The sequence below is a fragment of the Neophocaena asiaeorientalis genome, unplaced genomic scaffold, assembly GCF_003031525.2.
Source record: "Neophocaena asiaeorientalis asiaeorientalis breed wild unplaced genomic scaffold, Neophocaena_asiaeorientalis_V1.1 scaffold67, whole genome shotgun sequence".
Taxonomy (NCBI): domain Eukaryota; kingdom Metazoa; phylum Chordata; class Mammalia; order Artiodactyla; family Phocoenidae; genus Neophocaena; species Neophocaena asiaeorientalis.
The window spans coordinates 3709905-3729456 of record NW_020173731.1 but is presented as its reverse complement, the minus strand read 5'-3'; the positions used below and the strand labels follow the sequence as shown (position 1 = coordinate 3729456).

Genomic DNA, 19552 nt, shown 5'->3' with positions numbered 1-19552 from the left:
AACCACCCACTTGGTGGTAAATTGATCAAAGGAGATTCTTTTTACCCTGGATGGGACAGCAATTCTTCTTAATCGAAATCAACATATATCCTGTTTGCAAGGCTGTGGCCTGCTCGACTACAGACGTTTAATCTACTGACATCCACTTAATATGTCACTTACTATCCACTTAATAGTCCACTTAATGTCACCTCTGACTAAGGGACCCACTTTATAGAAAAGGAGGTGTGGCAGTGGGCACACAACCAAAGGATCCATTGGTTCTGTTAAGTATGACAACACACAGAATCTGTAGACCTGATAAAGCAATGAAATGGTTTTCTGAGGGCACAGCTGAAGTGCTAGCTTAGAGATGATATCTGCAAGAACTGGGTACCATCCTCCCGGATAAGAAATACATCTTTAATCAACAACCAACATATGGTGCTGTGCCCTGATAGGGGGAGTTAATGGGGATGGGGACCAAGAAGTGGAAGGAGGAGTGGCCCTGCTCACCATCACTCCCAGTGGCCCACTTGAGAAATCTGAGTTTTCCATCCCCACAACTTTAGGCTCTAGAAGTCATGGTTCCCAGAGACGGGGAGGGGTCCCCTGCTCCGGAGCAGAGATGGCCTTGAAATATGGATGGGCCTGACCTACCCACATGATAAGCACATAGGTTATCCAGTGATTCCCAGTGATGTCCAGTGATACCCAGTAATAGCTAATAATGTCAGGCAAGTCCCCAAGGAATCCGTATGTAACTAAATTTCCCTAGAGTAGAAGATTCTTGTGGTTAATTTCTTGGGCGCTTTGGAGACAGCCCTAAAAGAGCATCAGAGACAGGCTTGCAGTCAGACATTCAGAGGTTTGAGTAAAGCAGTGTCCCTCTCCTTTCAGAGAGCCACCCCACAAGCACACGTGGGTAGAGGAGAGCCACGCTTCCTCACAGGTGTGTCACCACACACCCAGGTTCCATGAATGGGTTACAGGTGTGTGGGGGGATTCTGCTCTCGGAGCCTGCAGGGCAGCTGGGCGGGGCCTGGGGCAGCCAGAGAGAGCCTCCAGCAGAAATCGGCCTCTTCCAGACCTCCTCACTAGGTTTTTCTAAAGAAGCAAGATCTGATGTTGCTTCCGTCATGAAAAACTCAACAAGCATCTGAGTAGAAGAATGAAGGATATGGGAAGCCAGGTGGGTCCTAGAAAGATCTTGTTTTGACGTTTGCCAACTTAACGCATACTTCGTGGTGGCCATATTAGAAGGGATCAATGTGTGAGTTCTCTGGACTTTATTTAGATTTCCCTAAATAATCCTTCATAGAGCTGTGTTGTTTCTCTATTCTGTGGCCAATTAAATCGGCCATCAGATCTTACTATGAAGAAAAATTCACCTGAAAGGGCGTCACCCGGGTAAACATCCTTGAACAGAAGTGCTGAGTCAGTTTAGAGCTGGTCCTCACCCAGGCAGGTATTCTCCCTTCCTGGGGTGAAGGGCTGTTTCGATATTGCTCAAGAAATGAGAAAACATCTTCTTCTCTCATAGTAGTTGCCCTTGAGGTATCCAGCATACTTTTGAATCTTCCCAGGCATCCTTCTTCCCACTCACCCCCCCTTGATGGTGCCGTATGCTTTCATCTTAGAAAGAAGTGCTGGTTTTTTACTTTCCCTTTATTTGCTGCAGGGAAGTGTCAGACAGTGCATCTATCCAGGGAGTGAGGTTCAAGGAGACTGTAGGGGAGAGGTATTGTTTCTGTCAGGAAGCCACGCTTGCTGAGTTTGTGGTCTACTTGGACCCTCCATCGTGGCCTTGGGCAGATCACTTGGCCTGGGCCTCAGAGGAATTCAGTCACCAATGTAGAGCTGGTGGTGGCTTAGGGTGAGCTATTCTGACACCCAAAGAGAAAAGAAGCCTTGCAATTACCAAGAGCTTCTGCTGTGACAGGCTCACATGGAACTCCCCAACTCATAATAGAACATTTCTCACTTCTTTGTGTGAGAGTTTTTTGGTGTTTGAGTCAGAAGCAAATACAGGCAAAGTTACACTGGTTCCTCCAGTCTCACCAGCATTGGCTCCGGGAGCAAAGCAGTGACCGTTCCAGATTTTCATCTCAAACCAGTGCCAACTGTTTGTCTTCCCGCTGCTGGGTGGCAGGCCGAGCAGGGGGCAGGATGCTGAAGGGTCTTTTGTGTTTATCACCTCTTGTTTTTTATGATAACTTTATATGGTCGTTCCCAGCTACTAAACTCATACAGAGATCAGGACAAGGTCTCTTTGCTTCTACTTTTCTCCTTTATAACAACAAACAGAGTCTCCTGAGACTGGAAACATTTGTTTTCTCAGCCCACTAACTCCAACTACAGTACATTTCCTCCTTATCATCACTATTTAGTTTGTAATTATTCCAGTCTACGAACTCCCACAGAGGTTGGGGATATCCGTGGCTAAATTACATGAATCACTGATTTGGGGTCCTTCATTGTCATTAATAAACTCAGGACATAGGAGTCCCTAGAGGTCCAGCTCCTCCAATTTGATGAACATTTATGTTTACACTCCAGGGACAGAAATGGAAGCTGTTGGCAAGGACCTTGCCATGAAGATCAGAAGTTTCATTTAAGTCTATCATGATTGCAGGTTCTGTTTATTCTCTTGCTGTAAAATGGCTAATGAGAAGCTGATCTGGCTAAGTTATGAGAATGGCATCTAAAACAATGAAGAAATGAAACTCTAATCAGGCACATACCACCTCTTCCCAAAGCTACAGATCACCAGATCTCAAGTTACCCTGACTTTCGGCTCTATAGGGAATTGAAAGGAATCAACCTAAAAGACAGCTGCTAAAAATAGCTCCTCCCCAAATATTTTAAACTTACATATGAAAGCTATGTTTCATTGAATGGCTGTGAACATCAATAATTGTTGGTGGCAGTATGGGGGATGGGGAGACCTTTAGAGTTTGCCCTCCGTCTTAATTAGAAATCATATTGGCTTGCAGGCCTACATTAATTTACAGGACCAACTAAGCTATGTATGACTAGATGTGCACATGTAGAGGCACCAAAAGGAGTGTTAAACAGTCATCTTCATCATCAGCCAGCCAACACACAAATTGCATTAAAGCCCTGGATACACAGAGAACAAGAGCTACACAACACCCCAGATGTTTTAGAATCAGTTATCCTGCAGGAAGCTATGCAGCTTTCTGGTGTATCTTAAGTGAACTCATCGGCTAGAAATCTAGTTGTTGTGGATATTAGGAAATAGTGGTACAGTGGCAGAGACCTGGGCTGTTGCTTGGCTTTGAGTTGGTGATCCATAGTGGGAAGAAGGTAGCCTAGGGAGTCCCTGCAGGGCGCCGTGGAAGTCATTTACATATGCTCTTTAGAAGTGCCCCTCTCTCACCAGCCCTTGGGGACATCACAGATGGCAAACAGGGAAGGCTCACAGAACCCCAACATCTGGTCAAATGGTTCCACATAAGGAAAGAGAGTTAAATCTCTTTGATTAGAGTAGGTTACACACTCCTCTAGGACCTCCATTCTCTCTGCTTCAGGAACAATGATCTTAAAGTTTCAGACAGATTTTGAACCCATTCAAAACCCAAGAATAGGGCTTCCCTGGCGGCGCAGTGGTTGAGAGTCCACCTGCCGATGCAGGGGACGCGGGTTCGTGCCCCGGTCCGGGAGGATCCCACATGCCGCGGAGCGGCTAGGCCCGTGAGCCATGGCTGCTGAGCCTGCACGTCCGGAGCCTGGGCTCCTCAACGGAAGAGGCCACGGTGGTGAGGTCCGCGTACCGCAAAACAAACAAACAAAAAACCCCAAGAATAGCTATCTCAGTAGAAGAACTTATTAACACAGAGATTTACATGAGTGAAACTAGTCAATAAGAGAAGAGACTTAGGGAGGATGAAAGGAAATGAAGAGAAAAGGGAATGAATAACTAAGCAGTTCAAGTCAGAGTTTGATTTTATTTCCCATCCCCTAATCTTCATAAACCAAGATTTTTATACATTGGTTCTATCGATAAGAACCAGTTAAAACATAAGGGAGAAGAGAGCCTTAAATAAATAATAAAGCTAACAGAGACCCAGGGACAGATCCTTTCCTCAAATGCACAGCTTGCTGCTCCACATATAGTCTCTTGAAAAATCTTTACTGCCTTCAAAGATACAGCCCTTGGCACCGAGCACCATGCCTCCAAGTTTAAAATGTGGACCTCCGTATTTATGTTCCCCAGATGGTGGGATTTATAAATGCACCATGGGGTGCTATTGAAATTAATAATTTAATTCATTTCCGTGATTGTGCCGTGATTGCTAGTCATTATGGCAATAGCATAGTTAGCAGAGTCTCTCAGTTCTGGGATGTAGCTGAAGGGTAATCTCAGTGAGAGTAATTCCTCTGTCATCCTATTTCAAATGCAGTCAATCCCTTCTGAATGGGGAATAGCCAAAAGTTTCTGGAATTAAAATGAAGACAGCATCAACCTAGTTAGATGAAGATGGCTTCAATTTATGTGATTTCAGAAGTTTGAAAGCAGTTCTCTAAGGACCAGTGAAATGATCTGTGATTATTTAGCTTGGAGAAGGAACAGATAAGGAGAGACCCCAAGCACTGTCTCCAAACACACAAATCTCTCACTCTCTGTCTGTGGACAATCTACATCCAAACGCTTGAGAATTAACTGCACTTTTACTTTCTATTCCCACTTGTCTGCTTATCAAGGGAATATATTGGCAGCTGGGCTAAATGACTTCTGAAGTCTCTTCCAGAGATTCTCAGAGATTCACCGAGTCAATGGTGGGGTGGAGGGAATAGTGGAAAAACAGTTCTGTGTTTCCTCAAGGGAAGTCCTTGCTTCTCTCAGCCTAACGATCTGGAAGCCTAAATGTGTAAGAGGGAAAATTATTGGGCAATGGCACACATAAGTTTGGCCAATGTGAGCCCATTGGAATTTTGAACCCAAGAGGCTGTATGAAACTGCCTTGGATTTATAAAGTGCCTCTTCTTCTTTGAGAAACCTAAACCTATTTCCATATTTCCCTTATTATCCTCAAAGTTTTTGTTAATCATAGAAGTAAGGCCTGACCTATAGATCCTCATTCAATAGCTAAAGGAACTAATCCATGAATAATAACATAATCCCCCAAAATGTTGGAAATAGATTCTGCTACCTTCACTCCTCTCCTTGGCTCCAACCATTCGATTTCGCCTTTGGACGACTCTATTTCTGCCCAACGCTCAGAGCCTGAATGAGCAGGAAGAGAAGCAGAATGATTTCTTACATCACTTCCACCAGCAACAACCCTGCACAGGGCACAGGCTCAGACTCTGCCCACCACTGCATTCAAGAGAGGGGAAGAGTTAGTTAGCAAACAGAAAGCAGAAGATGAACACAGATACCTCCAACTCCCAAGAGGAGGAATGGGACCTAGCAACCCCATAAAGACCAGACCCTTCTCTTTTGCTTCACACTCCTGTCTCATGTGGGTCAAGGAGCTCTCAGGATGGATCCAGGACACAGAAGCGTAACTACCTTTTTGTCCCAACCTGGTATCAAGGAAAGCTTTAAAAAGGCTGTGGGTTTGGGGAAATGGCAACAAAAATTTGCCCTACTGTTGTTTTTCAGAAACTACACAGTAAACGTCACTGATGAAGTAGGTACATGGTGACTGCAGGCAGGACACCCCAGTAATTGTTCTGAGTGATAACGGTGAACATTCCATGCTAAATGCCCAGGGCTCCTTCCTTATCTCCCTAACTGCCTCACCTCTTACTTTCCTGACAGTTGTACCTCTTCAATAGTGCTTCTCATACCATGTTTAGACTGCAGACTCTGAGAAAGTCTGCCCTACTCACCTCCATAGCTGTCTCCATGACACCAACACAGGGGTCCCCACATAAGAGAAGGTCGGGAGATGTTACTGAATCACATTCATCTGATTAGTGGAAACAGTAGGTATCACTAAAGGGTGGGTGGTGGAATTTGCTCTATTTTCTTTCTGGTAATGAAAAGAAGAGGTAAGGAGGACCCAGACTCCTTAAGTATATTGCACCTTACCTATGTGACAAAAGAGAATGAAGTTAAGGTGGCATTTTTCACAGAAATGAAGGAGCTCCTCTACTTGGCAACATTGAAGATGCTGAGGGACAGCTGGGAGATTTGGAGCCACTGATTATTTTTCCTCTTCCCATTGCTCTCATGCAGTTGTTATGGTGGCTGCTGTTGGTGACATTTCACAGGGCATTACTTACTCTTGAAAACGCCTTCCGGTGACCTGGCAAAAGTATGTAGTAAACAGGCCCTTGGACTAAAAGTCAAGTGAATTATGTCCTAATCCCAGCACTTTCCCCAACTTGCTGTGTGAACTTGTGCAAATCTTGGAGCTGCCCTTGTTCTCGGCGTCCTCTTTTTAAGGGTGCCGTAGTGGAAGGAGAGTGGGCTTGGGGGTTAAACAAACATGGGTTTAAATACCACACCTTACTTTTATAAGTTATGTGGCCTTGGGCAAGTTAAGTCTCTCGCATAGTCTCAAGTTCTTCATTTTTAACATGAGGATAGCCTGTCCTAATACAGAGAACTTTAAATGAGCTCATACACGTAAAACGCTTCGCCAAATACCTGGCATAAACTAGGCATCCAAATATGTTATTTGCTTCACTTTTCTATGAAATGGGTGTTATAGGCTGAATGTTTGTATTCCCCCCAAAATTCATGTTGAAACCTAATGCCCAATGTGCTGGTATTAGGAGGTGGGGCTTTGGGAGGTGATTAGGTCATGAGGGTGGAGCCCTCATGAATGGGATTAGTGCCCTTATAAAAGAGGCTCTAGAGAGCTACCTCGCTCCTTCTACCCTGTGAGGACACAATGAGAAGTCAGCCATCTACAACCTGGAAGAGGGCTCTCACTAGAAGCCGACCATGCTGGCATACTGGCCTCCAGAACTTTGAGCAATAAGTTTCTGTTGTTTATAACCACCTGGTTTGTGCTGTTTTGTTATAGCAGACTAAGACAATGGGGTTTCATCACCTCCTTGTCAAGTTGTTTTAAGGATCAAATGAGATTATAGATGATAAAGTTCACTGAAAACTGCAAAATACTGTGCATTTTTATTCACATGGGAATGAGAGAAACAGAACATAAATAACTACACACTATTGTATTATGCTCCAATATCCAAAGAAAATTATCTAGTGTTTTCAAAGTTGTTTTTTTTTTGTGTGTGTGGTAGACGGGCCTCTCACTGCTGTGGCCTCTCCCATTGCAGACCACAGGCTCCAGACGCGCAGGCTCAGCGGCCATGGCCCACGGGCCCAGCTGCTCCACGGCATGTGGGATCCTCCTGGACCAGGGCACAAACCCGTATCCCCTGCATCGGCAGGCAGACTCTCAACCATTGCGCCACCAGGAAAGCCCTTCAAAGTATTTTTAAAACAATTTTTAAGAAGGAAACCAACATGAATTGTTTTTATTATAAGAAGCCATTTGTGGGGTTGGGCTAGGGAGAGGAAATGAAACTCCAAGTGTGATAAGATATAGAAGGATGACAGAGGTGGCTCTAATTTACACCTATATTCTGGCTCATCAGCAAAAGTGAGTTCCAATCCAAACTAAATGTGTCAGCACTATTTACAATAACCAGGACATGGAAGTAACGTAAGTGTCCATCAACAGAGGAATGGATGAAGAAGATGTGGTGCTTATATACAATGGAATATTACTCAGCCATAAAAAAGAATGAAATAATGTCATTTTCAGCAACATGTGTGGACCTAGAGATTGTCATACTGAGTGAAGTAAGGCAGACAGAGAAAGACAAATATCATGTGATATCGCTTATATGTGGACTCTAAAAAAAGGCTACAAATGAACTTATATACAAAACAGAAATAGAATTACAGATGTAGAAAATAAACTTATGGTTACCAGGGGGGAAGGAGGGGAGAGATAAATTGGAAGATTGGGATTGACATATACACAACTACTGTATATAAAATAGATAACTAATAAGGACTTACTGTATAGCAAAGGGAACTCTACTCAATACTCTGTAATGGCCTATATGGGAAAAGAATCTAAAAAAGAGTGGATATATGTATATGTATAACTGATTCACCTTGTTGTACCCTGAAACTAACACAACATTGTAAATCAACTATACTCCAAAATTTTTTTAAAAAAACACACAACAAACTAAATGTGTCAGAATAGAAGGATTAGTCCAATGACCATTTCAGTCAATCTTGAGTGATTCATGCTCATTGAAGACTTTGTGAAGATGGATAATGGCTAGAGTTCTTTGTTATAGCCTCCTGCTTAGTGTGCCAGACATATAAAAGCACCTTGGCAGCTCTAATTCAGTAGGACAACTCTTTCCAAACTCTGATGCAGGGAACACTTTTCCACAGAATGTTTATGGTGCTCTGGAGTCAAATATGTTTAGGAAAATCTTTACCTTTATCTCAGATATTCACAGCACGCATTTCTAGAGTAAAGCTTCTGGGAGGTCTTGGAGAATTAAGTACATTTGTTTAACCCAGAATTTCCCAAACTAATTAAACCATAAGATTTTTCCCCTTTCCTCTGCAAAGTCACAATTCATGGCTGTTAGAACAATGTTTTATGTAAACACAAATCCAAGAAGAGATCTGTCTCCCAACCGTGGACCCTGTTCTGTTATACAGCGGCCATAGTCAGTATGCCGCAGAGTGAGGTTGGTGGGAAAAAAGAGCTTCAGGGCCTTTGCTAGATAATTGTGCATATTCTTCCATCAGTGTTGTGGAACCAGGATGTCACTTGGAAGAGCAGAGATCATAGATGTATATTTCAGTATGGCAAATATTCACCACCACATGGACGCTGCAGAGGGTCTTGGGTGAGGGAGGTCTATGTAGCACCACCCAATGCCAGAGCACATTTCATTCTCAGATCGAGCCATCAGCAAAGGGGGATATGGAGAGAGAAAACTGAGGCACTGCCCTCATTCCGCAATGATGCAGCAAATGCACTAAAAGTCAACCCCCACCCCTTACTCTCCCTCCCCTGCTCAAAACCATTTCAGATCCAAATAATAGCTAAACTTGTCATTGAGAGAAATCTGGCATCTTCAAGGTGGTTATACAGTTTCTTAATTCACTCTCTGAACATGGTTCTAGCTTAAAGAGCAGAAGCTTAAATTGAGTAGTAAAAATCATACGGAGTAACAGGACACAGGTTTCACATCCTCTTCCCCCAGCGCCCTGTGCCCACACACACATACACACACACACTTATTCTTCTATTTATTTTCCTCCACTATTCAGATTCATTGGCATCATCCTTTCCTCCCAGCGATGATCTACACCATTGTCTTCTTGCCACACAATCCAATTCAAGACAATTGTTTCTTATCCACTGTGTGCCAGGCACTGACTTAGAGTCATCCGTTCTCGGGGTCATCTTGGAGCAGACTCATCTTGCCTTCTGCCCTCTCATGCACGGTATTTAACTGATTACAAAATCCCATCGATTCTACCTCTGAAATATCACCCCACTGTTACCAGATCTACTTCCTTAACTATCCTCCCACGGCCCTCCTTCTGGTCCTCATCAGTTCTCACCCAGAAAAATGCAGCAGCCTGATGGGTCTTCCTGCCTCCAGAATTAATCCACTTTCATGCTTGGGCAGCCAAAGATCTGACCATGAACTAATGATGCTCTGCATCATCTACAGAAAACAGCCTCAACTTTAGGCAGCAGCATGAGGGGTCCTTCATAGTCTGGCCCCTCACTACCTTTACAATTCCAAGTTTCCAGGACTCTTGCCTTCTCCCTTTCCTCCATCATACCTCCCCCAGCAACAATGGAGTCTTATTCGTTATTCTTAGTATATAATGCTAGGTCTGGCACAAAGCATGTACTCAGCAAATTCCTGTCAAATGATATGTGGCATAAATGTATGAATGAATGGATGAAAAAGTAAATATATTACTTTCGTACTGCTGCTGTAAAAAGTTACCACAAATTTATTGGTTTAAGACAGCGGTCCTGGGACATCCCTGGTGGCCCAGTGGTTAAGAATCCACCTGCCAATGCAGGAGACACGGGTTCTATCCCTGGGCCAGGAACATCCCACATGTCACGGAGCAGCTAAGCCCGTGCACCACAACTACTGAACCTGCACTCTAGAGCCCGTGAGCCACAACTACTGAGCCCGCGTGCCACAACTATGGAAAGCCCGTGCGACTAGAGCCCCTGCTCCACAACAAGAGAAGCCACCACAATGAGAAGCCTGTGCACTGCAATGAAGAGTAACCCCCACTCGCCACAACTAGAGAAAGCCCATTCACAGCAATGAAGACCCAATGCAGCAAAAAAAAAAAAAAGACAGCAGGAGCTTCCCTGGTGGCGCAGTGGTTGAGAGTCCGCCTGCCGATGCAGGGGACACGGGTTCGGGCCCCGGTCCGGGAGGATCCCACATGTCGCAGAGCGGCTAGGCCCGTGATCCATGGCCGCTGAGCCTGTGCGTTCGGAGCCTGTGCTCCGCAACTGGAGAGGCCGCAACAGTGAGAGGCCCACATACCGCAAAAAGAAAAACAAACAAACAAAAAAAACAAACAAAAAACAGCAGTCCCCAACCTTTTTGGCACCAGGGACCGGTTTCGTGGAAGACAGTATTTCCACGCAGGGAGGGTGGGGGGTGCGGGTGGGGGGATGGTTGTTCAGGCAGTAATGTGAGCGATGGGGAGCGGCAGATGAAGCTTCCGTCACTTGCCTGCCGCTCAGCTTCTGCTGTGCAGCCGGTTCCTCACAGGCCCCGGACTGGTACCGGTGCGCAGACCGGGGGTTGTGGAAAACTGGTTTAAGACAACACAAGGTCATTATATTATAGTTCTGGAAGTCAGAAGTCCAAAATGGGTTAACAGGGCTGCATTCCTTCTGGAGGCTCCAGGGAAGAACCTGTTTCCTTGTCTCTTCCAGCTTCTAGAGGCCACCTTATTCCCTGGCTTAATGCCCTTTCCTGTATCTTCACATCACTCTAAACTCTGCTTTGATCATCCCATATCCTTCTTCTCTCTATATCTCTGACTTTGATACTCCTGCATCCTTCTAGTAAGGACCTTTGTGACTACATCATGGAGTCTATCTGGATAATCCATAATAATCTCCCTGTCTCAAGTGCTATAACTCAGTCATATGCAAAGTTCCTTTTGCCATGTAAGGCAACATAGTTAACAGTTTTGGAGATTAGGATGTGAATGTCTTGGGGTGGGAGGCATTCTTCAGCCTTCCACAGTGAAGCAATAGATTTTTTTTTTTTAATGAGAAGTATCATAGTAGTATAAGCTGCCAGGGAAAATATAAAAAGGTGAGTCTAAACTCTGCCTAGAAAATCAAGGAAAAGCTTCACAGAGGGAATGGTGCTTGAGCTGAGTTTGACGCATATGCAGGAGTTCTCAAGGGACACAGGGAGGCAGCTCTTCTATGTGGAGGAAAGGGCATAACCAAAAGCAGAAGCATGGGGACAGGGGCCAGTGGAGGGTACAGGGAAAGGGAGAGTGGACTGGAGGGCAGGATCTTACATGCCAAGCTAAGGAGTTTGGAGTTTACTCTGAAGTATGTGGGGAATCATTTGGGAAGCAAGCAGGGATATGAAACGATTACGTTCTAGAACAGCACTAGCCAATAGAACTTTCTGCAATGATGCAAATGTTCTCTATCTACACTGTTCAATGGGCAACCATGAGCCGCATGAGCTATTGAGCACTTAAAATGTAGCCAGAGTAACTGAATTTTAAGTTTTATTTAATTTTAATTAATTTAAATGTAAGTAGCTATATGTGGCTTGTGGCTACCATATTGGACAATACTGTTCTGGAGAGATCACCTGGAGGATGGATTGAAGGTGATTTGTAGGCATGGGAGACTAAAGGCAGGGAGCCCAGAGGCATCTGCCCAGATGAAAAGCGAACACAACCTAAAATACTGGCAGTAGTGATGACAGTTGGTGGAGACATTAGAGAGGGTTGTCATGCTAGGAGTGTTTGATTGATTGAATGTAGGTATAGTCAAGTCTAAGAAGAATCTCAGTATCTCATGTGGGTGGTTGAATAGTGCTATTCAGGTTAAAGGAGCAGAGTTTAAATGTCATGATGATAAATTTAATTTAACAGACCTACTTTTAAGCTTCTTATTAAATGGAAACATTCTAAAATAAATATGTCTACAGCTCACGAGACAGAGATCTGGGCTGAAGGTATAGGTTTGGAAACTGTCAGCACATAGGTGAAGGCTGAACCCCTGGGTGTGGATGGTTTTACCCAGGAGGAGTAAATAGCCTAGAAAAGCAGAGGATACAAGACAGAACCTCAGGGAGAACGAGCATAGGCTGGGAGGAATGGATTCTTGAGCTATGAGGAAAACTAGGAGAGAGTGGGGTTGTAGACTCCGAAGGAGGAAGAAATCAGGAAGGAAATGATGAGTTTTTCTTACGGAGCTCAGAGGCAATAGTGACTGAAAAGTTGTCATGGGATTTGAGACAGGTGACTTAGCAAGAGCAGTTTCAGCAGAGTGGGGATGGAGGTTGATGGGCAATGGAAGCCGGAGGAGTCATGGGTAATTGTGAGGGAAAAGGCAGAGGCACCATGGTAGACCCTAAGCGTTAACTCTTGTCTCAATGAGCTTGACTGAGAGAAAAGGAGAAGGAGACCAGAGGGTAAAGGGGAATACAAAGGTGAAAGATAGGTGAGATTTACTCCCATTTACATGCAGAAGGCAAAGAGACTAAAGCTCGGGGGATGCTGAAAATATAGGAGAGAGAAAAATGGGGATGGATAACGCTGCCAGCTGTCCAAACCAAGCAGTCTATACTTTAGTTTTCCACATGATAAAAGCAAACAAAAACACATAGGTGTAGATTCCATTTTAAAAATTCCATTTGGAAAATATAATTATACGCGCACAAGTAGTACAGTCTAGTGTAAGCTGTAACACAGGTTTTTATCAGTATGCCTTCCCTGTCAGGCCATCTGTGGTCCACAAATTTAATTAAAGAGCCTCTGGTATTTCTGTCGAAACCTCTGACACATCAGAGAATGACTGATAGAGCAAGGTCTCTGCATCTCAGAGAATTAGCCCCTTGTCATTTGCTGAGCCAAGGCCAGAATGACCTTCTTTCCAGAGGCATCAGAGGTGACTATAGGAGCAAAGTTACAAAAGTATAAAATCATTCCCAACTTGCCCCTCAGGTTTCCCCACTGCTCCACTACCAGCACCCTACACACACACACACACACGCGCGCGCACACACACACACTTACACAGACACACGCAAACCCTACTTTACATAAGGATAGCTGTCTTAGTCTGTTCTGGCTACAAAATACCATAGATGGGGCGGCTTATAGATGACAGAAATTGATTTCTCCCAGTTCTGGAGGCTGGTTGGCTTCCTGGTTCATAGACGGTCATCTTCTCACTGTGTACTTACATGGCAGAAGGATCTCTCTGGAGCCTCCTTTATAAGGACACGAATCCCATTGATAAGGGTTCTGCCCTCGTGACTAATCACCTCCCTAAGGCTTCACTTCAAACGCCATCACATTAGGGCTTAGGCTTCAACATATGAATTATGGAGGGGGTGGGAGGGACAAAAACATTCAGCCAATAACAATGGGATAGTTGTGACCTGGGCTTATCTCCCACCTTCAGTCTGATAGCCACCAGTAGGTTTAGAGTTGTCTCTAAGAAGTGGCCTCAGTAGAGCCAGGGCAAATGAAAGGAAGAAGAGAAGGGTCAGGAAGAAAAAGAAGATGGAAATACAGAGGTTCCTGCAGGAGAGAGTGTGAAAGTAACACTCATGACACTTGAGGACACCTGGACATTTCATTAGCCATCATAGATTTTGGTCTTGGGAGTGTCAAGCACATACAAGAGTCAGATTAAGTAATATGGGAAGAGTGACTATAGGCCAGCGCTTTGTAAACCCTCTGAGGAAGAGGAGTGGGGCGGGAAGAAGGAGAGGAGAAAAGGGAAGGGGAGGGGGATAGAGAAGGTGAGGAGAAGGCTGCAGAAAAGGCCAAGGCAACTATGTTCTGCTACTCCCTGAATTCTTCACATATCCCCATGTCATCAGCCCATAGTCCCAGTCAAATGCTGGGGTTGAAAATCTGTTCAATGCTAATGGCGCTCGAGAAATCGAGAGATTTCTTTCTCTTTCTTGGCACTCCAAACGGTGGCAGCCTGGCCCTGTCTATTCATTAATGCCTGTTAGTCAATACTGAAGGAGATGACAGAGTACTTGCAAATGACGCAGCCAACATGTGTTCCTGTGTCTCCAAGGAAGGGAGAATTTGCCAAAAACTCAGATCTTTTTCTTCGGAAAGCTAAACAATAAAAGAGAAGAAGAAGAAACTGGGAGCTGGAAATTTCAGGTTCATTATCGTTTTCAGATAAGGAATATGTGGCCCACAGATACCTAATGAATTGCCCAAAGAAACAAACCAGAGACCAGGTCTCCTGACTCCCCAGCATGTTCCCTTTCCACTGCTTCAGAGGCTTTCAGATTCAGTTCCCTGGAGGCATCCTGGAAAAAAGGGTGGAAGGAAGCCCAGTTGAGTGGGCAGACTCTGGTTCCCCCACCCCTTCAACCACATTTAAACATAGTGATTCCTTTTGTCTCCCCTACACACACACACACACACACACACACACACACACACACACACACACACACAGGACTTCTACATAATATTTCATTTGAAGCAAATTTCTGTTCCTAAAACTAAGTTAAAAAACACTGTGTATACCATACTTCTATTTATGTTTTACATACAACAAGAAACCAGTCCTTGTTCTAAAGACTCATTATCAAATACAGAAGGCTTTTTTCAATATGAATATGATGTGAAACTGATGAGGGAGTGAACTGAATAGTGAGAGTGGGTGGAAAAAGAGTTAGTGCAGAAAGATTCCCATGCAGCAGGCAGACCTTTCTCTGGAGAGTGTATGACAATGTTTCTCAAACTGTTTTTGTACATTGAAATCACCCAGAGAGCTTGTTAAAGCACACATCTCAGACCCCACGCCAGAGTTTCTGATTCAGAAAGTGTGGGGTGGAGACGAAGAATTTTCACTTCTTACAAGTTCCTAGATGCTGCCGATGCTTCTGGTCCAGGGACCGCATTTTGAGAATCACTGGTGTAGAGTATAGACGGTTGAACAGGAGTAAGCTTCTACAGGAGGTCCTCACGATGCTCCCAACTGAACTTTTGGTATAAAGCAAGAACTTCTTTCTGAGGTAGTATGATTCAATTGGTGCAAATAATATCTGGGACTATTTTTAAAAATATCTTTATTGGAGTATAATTGCTTTACAGTAGTGTGTTGGTTTCTGCTTTATAACAAAGTGAATCAGCTATACGTATACATATAGCCCCATATCTCCTCCCTCTTGCCTCTCCCTCCCACCCTCCCTATCCCACCCCTCTAGGTGGTCACAAAGCACCGAGCTGATCTCCCTGGGCTATGCGGCTGCTTCCCACTAGCTAGCTATTTTACATTTGGTAGTGTATATACGTCCATGCCACTGTCTCACTTCGTCCTAGCTTACCCTTCCTCCTCCCTGTGTCCTCAAGTCCATTCTCTATGTCTGTGTCTTTACTCCTGCCCTGCCTTTTTAAGACAAGGAAAGATGCTTATGTTATGATGTTGAATAAAAAAGAATATGATTTCAATGAGAAAAGATAATAGGAAAGAAACTGAAATGTGCTAATTATTTTCCCTGCTGCACAAAGCAGACAGTATTTGATCTCTAGACATTATGTAGATATGGTAGTTGGTGGTTGGTATGTGAATAAATGCTTATATCTATATGTGTATCAGAGGTACTCATCCATTTAAAAACCATTCATAAACATTGGGGTTTGGGGTGGAAATAAATTTCTATTTATATGCATATGAGTGTCGTATGCACTCATTCCTTCCACAAATATTTATAAATGCCTACCAGATGCCAGGCACTGTGCCAGGCACTGGGGAAGAGACACATGTTCATTGCCTGCAGTCCCATGAAAGAAACAGGAAGAGAGATAAGAACTAATAGAAGTTTATGGAAAATTCTGTGGAGAGGGAACCATTTGGTTTGACAGATATTGAGCTCCATTTTGGACAATTTAAGTTTGGGTTTGCGGGACATACAGGGTGAGAGATCAAGTAGGAAGCTGGAAAATGTGTAACTCTTGAGGAAAACCTGGGTTGGAGGTGTAGATTGGAGTCTCTAATTACAGCTATAGATGATTCCTCCATGAACATGAGTGACATATGAGGAAAAGAACAGCAGCTAGGTAAGGAGGAGCCCGTAAAGAAGCTTGAGAAGACAATGCATAAAATTAAGGACATATTAATACTTCCTTTTTAAACAATAGTGATTTATTTGCTTGCTATAAGATTCCTGTAGTAATTTAGTCAGTATACCCTTCAGGAAAGAGATGATATGCTGAACTAGTCATAACATGTCTAATACTTCCTGGTGAGAATCAAACCATACTCAGTATTTTCATGTAAATCATGGTGTCTTATTTAAGTGAGCAAAGGTTTAGCCTCACAAACATAATGCTAAAATCCTTATTAATAATTTTTCTAATAGTTTTCTCCTTAAGGCCATTAGCTTTCACTCATTTAGTCATATATATGTGTGTGTGTATATATATATATATATATAGTATTGGTCATATGCAAAAAATAAGTCAATTTCCATCAGTCTAGGGCACTAATGGATTTGTAGTGCAACCTCACACGTGCTCATGTGTGTGCATGCACACACACACACAGACACAATCTTTTACCTTCTTCCTTATTACCTCATCTCTCTTCGTGTGTTTAAGGTACAATTACGATGCTGAGACTGTCACACCTCTAGTTATAGTTGTCATGAGCTTTTACAATTTTAAGTAAAAATCACTCCTCAGTCTGTGGGTTAATATTCAATTCAATGTACATTTAATAAGCTCTTTTGTCCATGTTGATACAATAGTGGGTTAGAGGACTATTTCTGCGCTCACTGAACTTCCTGAGCAATAAGTAGCCTTTTTGACAAAAGAAAGTTGGCTTTCCAGTTATTTATGTATACAACAGTATATATATATTTAAAATGTATAGATGATGTTTTTGTTATTTTGTTATATATATGGTTTCAGGTTGTCATTTTGGTCAATGTGCAGGTTATACATGTGTAATACTCTATTTATAAGAATTTAAGATTTTTAAGGTTTGGGAGTGAAAGATTTGACTACAAAGAAACAACGCAAGGGATTGTTGAGGGTGATGGATCTGTTCTGTATCTTGACTGTGGTAGTGCTTACACAATTCTGCATTTGTCAAAAGTATAGAACTCTACACCCCCAAATTTACTGTATGTAAATTTAAAAATAAATTTAAATGCTGAATCTATAATAGTTGCTACTTTAAAGGATATTGTTTAAAATAAATTCAACTTGTCACTTTATGGTCAAACCACTGATACACACACACACACTCTTCTCTTTATAGAACTTCCACACAAGGTTATTTATTTGCTTGTAATCTTACTCCAGGGAAGTTCGGTTGACTTTCCCAAGATACAGTGGAAGGGGGCTGTTCAACAATTTTTGCCTGCGATACCTCAAATTTCTACTTGTTTGTTAAGAGAATTCTCCAGAGACAGATGTATTACAGCACTTTGAGAACAATATTCACACCCACTGATGAAGAGTGAAAAGAGAGAGCTCAGGGTTCAACTCTGGGAAACAATTTAGTGGCTACATGTGTTACTTAGGAACTAACTTGGAGCAGGTACTTGGGAAGAAGCAATTAAAAATGGTGACAAATACCTCCCAGAGTATATGGGGATTAAGACTTGTGCTCAAGTCTTCCATCGCTGCCTCTGTGAACACACTGGACTTCAAGTACACATCTCTTTATCCACTCTATTACCTCATGGCCGTTACTTGCAGGCGATAGACGCTGGTGTTCACAGAACAGCGTGCTGATGCATTTTTTCCTGCCATTGTATGTAACATGTTTTCTAATTCTTTTGCTCTATTCAGCATTTGACCCCAACGATAGGGGATTATGGTATTAACTCTCTACCCAGCACACATTCTTTACAGACTCTCACTAAATACTGTAAGCCTGCTGCAGATAGGAATAAAAGTGAAAGCATACCGTCTGGTCTTAAGCTGAGCACACAGAGGGTCGTGATCCAATTGGAAGGGAAGCAGAATTTTTAAAAAGAAAGAGGTTTGACCAAATTTTAATCCTTGTCATTTTCATTTCTCTTACCCTGTGGATTTGGGTGATTTTATTTACACTGTCAGCTTGAGCCTAGGGATTGGAAATCAGGCTTTTATGGAGATTATTAAAAGTACGTAGAGTACACTAAAGGTTGGGCTAACTGATAGATGCTGCTAAAAATATGAATGTGAATGCCCTGGTATTAGATGCCACTGGCGTACATTTCATCCTCCTTAGAAGGTTATTCTTGGGAGCTGGACCTGCTGCAATGGTAATGAGATGCAGGCTGTCAGGATATTTCTAATAGGTAGTGAATGACCAGGGATGGAGACGAATTAGCATTACTCAGATGAGAAGGTAGCTCTTTATACCATTAATTCCAATGCAAAGTAATTCCACCTCCGTCTCCTAAAAGAGAGGGTATTGTAAATTGGGGGCCAGAGGTGGGGATAGGAGGAGGGCAGGGTTAAAGCTTCAAGGATTTATTGATGGTTTGGATGGGCTGTGATGTCATCCAAGTCTCTAGACTGGGATTTTTTGGCCTGAGCTTCTCTAGTGACTAGATGCATGAGTAGTGACTTGGTTAGGTAATGTTATATAGGCCTAGATGACAAAGATAAAGCTCTAGACCTCAGTCACAGTCTTTAAGATCTCAGCAGATAAAAATGAAATGCTTTACTCAATCTCAAAATACTAGGAGCATTCATGCTTTGACGAAGCAGGTTTAGGATCTCAAAGACATGGAAATACCACGTTACAAAGTAGTTGACTCTACAAGACTGGTGTCCTTGCAAGGTTATCGATTATGATAATCTTAACAGGGTTAAGAGGGTTTTAGATAGATGCATGGGTCACAGCTCTATGCTGGCCCACCATGAGAAAATGGGGTATTTTAGGGACTTATTTCCAATTATGAGGGCCAATAGCATCCCCAGGCCTGCTGCATAGCCTCCTTGGGTGTCACTGATAGATCAAGAGTCACTGCTATGCTGAAGCTTTGAAGTGTGATCCACACCTAGAAATGGGGAGGAAAGAAAATGGCTGGAAACAATGGACCATGTGTTTATTTCACCTGGTGCTCACAAGTTCCAAGACCTGGACCATGATGTTGAGCTTATGAACTGAGGTTTGTATCTCTTTGTCATGTCCTAGACGGCTATGTATTAAAATGTGCTATCCAGGCCGCAGAAAAGGGACCACTGTGAAAGGTGGACCTTCAGTGCCTTCATTGCCTGAAACCTTAGCTCTGAACAACTTGTCCCAACTCTCTTACATTCTACATCCTGACTTGTTCCTCATCCTCTCGGCTTCACATCTGG

General features: G+C 43.2%; 1 pseudogene; it reads right to left on the bottom strand.

Moving 5' to 3' along the window:
• Positions 1-18007, bottom strand: part of LOC112403436 (charged multivesicular body protein 3 pseudogene) — a 46809-nt pseudogene extending 28802 nt beyond the window's left edge.
• Positions 18008-19552: the final 1545 nt, after the last annotated feature.